The sequence below is a fragment of the Oncorhynchus tshawytscha genome, linkage group LG14, assembly GCF_018296145.1.
Source record: "Oncorhynchus tshawytscha isolate Ot180627B linkage group LG14, Otsh_v2.0, whole genome shotgun sequence".
Lineage (NCBI taxonomy): Eukaryota > Metazoa > Chordata > Actinopteri > Salmoniformes > Salmonidae > Oncorhynchus > Oncorhynchus tshawytscha.
This window is the reverse complement of record NC_056442.1, coordinates 3,849,839-3,854,838: the sequence shown is the minus strand read 5'-3', so window position 1 is coordinate 3,854,838 and position 5,000 is coordinate 3,849,839.

Here is a 5,000-nt window from a genome sequence, read left to right as displayed (position 1 = left end):
AGAGAGTAGGAAAGAGAGGGAGGGAGAGGAAGAGGTGAGAGGAGTGGAGAGAGGGAATGAAGAAAAGAAGGGAAGCAGAAGGGATTAAATCATAGCAGGCCCATGACCCTGGATGGATGGATGGATGGAGGGCAGGGAGTGAGGGAGAAATGGTAAAAGTGATCTTACCTACTGGGCACACACTGGTTGTTTCCACATAATTTCAATGAGATTACATTGACGTCTGTGTCCAGTGGGTAGTTAGCAGTACATACACTACATGACCAAAAGTATGTGGACACCTGCTCGTCAAACATCTCATTCCAAAATCATGGCCATATATATGGAGTTGGTCTCCCCCTTTGCTGCTATAACAGCCTTCATTCTTCTGGGAAAGCTTTTCACTAGATGTTGGAACATTGCTGTGGGGACTTGCTTCCATTCAGCCACAAGAGCATTAGTGAGGTCGGGCACTGATGTTGGGCGATTATGCCTGGCTCGCAGTTGGCGTGTTCGATGGAGTTGAGGTCAGGGCTCTGTGCAGGCCAGTCAAGTTCTTCCAAACTGATCTCAACAAACCATTTCTGTATGGATCTCGCTTTGTGCACGGGGGCATTGTCATGCTGAAATAGGAAAGGGACCAAACTGTTGCCACAAAGTTGGAGGCACAGAATCATCTAGAATGTCATTGTCTGCTGTAGCGTTAAGATTTCCCTTCACTGGAACTAAGGTGCCTAGCCCGAACCATGAAAAACAGCCCCAGACCATTATTTATTCTCCACCAAACATTACAGTTGGTGCTATGCATTTGGGCAGGTAACGTTCTCCTGGCATCCGCCAAAACCAGATTTGTCTGTCGGACTGCCAGATGGTGAAGCGTGATTCATCACTCCAGAGAATGTGTTTCCACTGCTCCGGAGTCCAATGGAGGCAAGCTTTACACCACTCCAGCTGAAGCTTTGCATTGCGTATGATGATCTTAGGCTTGTGTGCGGCTGCTCGGCCATGGAAACCCATTTCATGAAGCTCCGGACGAACAGTTCTTGTTCTGACGTTGCTTCCAGGTGCAGTTTGGATAAAATGAGTTATGGGGAAGCAGCCATTAATACACTGCACTGTACAGCTGCACTATTACAGCTGACTTTGACCTCTGAACTGGACATGTTTCGTCAGGATCAATGTGTTGCAGTGTTCTGCTCTGTAGGTACCAGAAGGAGATTGAACATGTAAAATAATTGTAGAAGGCTGCTAGAAGCCAACAGCCCGTTCAGGTTAATAGTTGTCTGATCCTGAAACTCTATATGCTTCAGTTCCAGCCCTGGTGCTGGAGAGAAACTGTGTCCAGGCTTTAGTTCCAACATAACATTGCCTTGATTCAGCGATTAAGACAGTGTTGATGATGATGATGCTGAAGACACATTGCAATGTTCACTCCCCCTCAATGTGGTCATTATAGACATGTAGAGGTAGTCAAACTCATCTAAACAGTACAATTTACATTGAACAAATCAGCCATTTTAGACAGTGCTGAAGACAACGTGATGTTGTGGTCATTGTTAACATGTATACACAGCGTTCGGCATACACAGTTTGACAGGTGGGATTTTAATGTGAATCTGCATCCTCCATATTGTCACTAAGACTTCTGACACGATGACACTCCAGTCAGAATGAAATGGGAATGTTTGTTGTTGTGGAATGATTGGAGAGAGACGTGTGTGTGTTTTATATTTCTGCCATTTTGTCAGGAAATGCAGCTGTCTCGGGTTCTGCTGTGGTGCAGTGGTTGCACAGCCTTTCCTCTACAGGAAGACAGGTTATCTCAATGGCAAGGCTGTGCTCACTGAGCCTGTAATTTGTCAAGGTGTTGATCAGTAACCATGGTCAAATAGTTTGCCATTTTGTACTGTCGATTTAGGGCCAGATAGCACTGCATTTTGCTTTGTGCTTGTGCTTCCCAATGGGTAATGTAGTTTTGTTTTGACTGTGTTGTAATTTGGTTTATTCTGATTGATTGGATGTTCTGGTCCTGACGCTTCACTGTGTTAGTAGAACAGGTTTGTGAACTCAGCCCCAGGACCAGCTGGATGAGGGGACTGAGGCTTCACTGTGTTAGTAGAACAGGTTTGTGAACTCAGCCCCAGGACCAGCTGGATGAGGGGACTGAGGCTTCACTGTGTTAGTAGAACAGGTTTGTGAACTCAGCCCCAGGACCAGCTGGATGAGGGGACTGAGGCTTCACTGTGTTAGTAGAACAGGTTTGTGAACTCAGCCCCAGGACCAGCTGGATGAGGGGACTCTTTTCTTTGCTTCGCTCTTATCAGGTATGAAGGTAAGACCCAGATGCAGACAACGTTGAATTAACAATAGTTTAATTATCCAACAGGGGCAGGCAATAGACAGGTCAAGGCAGGCAGGGGTCAGTACACCAGAGGTGGGGCAACGGTACCATATGGCAGGCAGGCTCAGGGTCAGAGTAGGCAGAGTGGTCAGGCAGACGGGCTCAGAGTCAGGACAGGCAAGGGTCAAAACCAGTAGGGCGAGAAAAAGAGGGACTGGGAAAATCAGGAGCTGAGAACACAAACGTTGATTGGATTGACAAACAAGACGAACTGGCAACAGACAAACAGAGAACACAGGTATAAATACACAGGGGATAATGGGGAAGATGAGCGACACCTGGAGGGGGATGGAGACAATCACAAAGACAGGTGAAACAGATCAGGGTGTGACAGCTCTTGGCATTGCAGGGCATGGTGATGATATCAGAGGGGGTCAGTGTATTTTAGATGTTTCCAAAACGTAATTGCTATTTTTTTTGTTTTTATTATTAGTGGATATTGGCCTAATTCTGCCCTGTGTGCATTGTTTGTAGTTTTCCTCTGGACCTGTAGGAGAATCTTACAGAACTCTGCATTCAGGGTTTCAATGGGGTGTTTGTCCCATTGGGTGAAATCTTGTTTTGCAAGTGGACCCCACACCTCGCTGCCATAATGTGCAATTGGTTAAATGACAAGTTCAATTAGTTTTAGACACATTTTTATACACTACCGGTCAAAGGTTTCAGAACACCTACTCATTCAATGGTTTTTCTTTATTTTTACTATTTTCTACATAATAGAATAATAGTGAAGACATCAAAACTATGAAATAACACATATGGAAACATGTAGTAACCAAAAAAGTGTAAACAAATATGTCAAAAGATATTTTGTATTTGAGATTCTTCAAATAGGCACCCTTTACCTTGATGACAACTTTACTAACTCTTGCCATTGTCTCAACCAGTTTCACCTGGAATGCTTTTCCAACAGTTCTGAAGGAGTTCCCACATACGCTGAGCACATGTGGGCTGCTTTCCTTCACTCTGCGGTCCAACTCATCCCAAACCATCTCAATTTGGTTGAGGTCGAAAATTATGGAGGCCAGGTCATCTGATGCAGCACTCCATCACTCTCCTTCTTCTTCAAATAGCTCTTACACAGCCTGTAGGTGTGTTGAGTCATTGTCTTGCTGTCACGCCCTGACCTTAGAGAGCCTTTTTATGTCTCTATTTGGTTTGGTCAGGGTGTGATTTGGGTGGGCATTCTATGTTCTGTTTTCTATGTTTTTCTATTTCTATGTTTTGGCCGGGTATGGTTCTCAATCAGGGACAGCTGTCTATCGTTGTCTCTGATTGGGAATCATACTTAGGCAGCCTTTTTCCCTTTTGTCTTTGTGGGAAGTTGTCTTTGTTAGGGGTACTATAGCCCTTGTAAGCTTCACGGTCATTTTTGTTATTTCTTGTTTTGTTGGTGACATTTTAACAAATAAAAGGAAAATGTACGCTCACAACGCTGCACCTTGGTCTCATTACGACAACGGCCGTGACACTTGTTGAAAAACAAATGATAGTCCCACTAAGCCCAAACCAGATGGGATGGCGTATCGCTGCAGAATGCTGTGGTAGCCATGCTGGTTAAGTTTGCCTTGAATTCTAAATAAATCACAGACAGTGTTACCAGCAAAGCACCCCCACAACATAACACCTCCTCCTCCATGCTTTACGGTGGGAAATACACATGCGGAGATCATCCGTTCATCCACACCGCGTCTCAGAAAGACACAGCTGTTGGAAATCTCCAATTTGGACTCCAGACCAAAGGACAGATTTCCACCGGTCTAATGTCCGTTGGCGTGTTTCTTGGCCCAAGCAAGTCTCTTCTTATTATTGGTGTCCTTTAGTAGTGGTTTCTTTGCAGCAATTCAACCATGAAAGCCTGATTCACACAGTCTCTCTGAACACATGATGTTGAGATGTGTCTGTTACTTGAACTCTGTGAAGCATTTATTTGGACTGCAATCTGAGTCTGGCAACTCTAATGAACTTATCCTCTGTAGCAGAGGTAACTCAGGGTCTTCCATTCCTGTGGCGGTCCTCATGAGACAGTTTCATCATAGCGCTTGATGGTTTTTGCGACTGCACTTGAAGTAACTTTCAAAGTTCTTAAAATGTTCCGTATTGACTGACCTTCATGTCTTAAAGTAATGATGGACTGTCGTTTCTCTTTGTTTATTTGAACTGTTCTTGCCATAATATGGACTTGGTATTTTAACAAATAGGGCTATTTTCTGTATACCACCCCTACCTTGTCACAACACAACTGATTGGCATTAACAACTCAAACGCATTAAGAAGGAAATAAATTCCACATATTAACTTTTAAGAAGGCACACTAGTTAATTGAAATGCATTCCAGACTACCTCATGCAGCTGGTTGAGAGAATGGCAAGAGTGTGCAAAGCTATCATCAAGGGAAAGGGTGGCTACAACTAAAATATATTTTGATTTGTTTAACACTGTTTTGGTTACTACATGATTCCATATGTGTTATTTCATAGTTTTGATGTCTTCACTATTATTCTACAACGTAGAAAACATAAATAGTGAAGAAAACCCTTTGAATGAGTAGGTGTTCTAAAACTTTTGACTGGTAGTGTATGTATTTCAATTTGAATTAGTTTTTTAACCGTGTAGAATG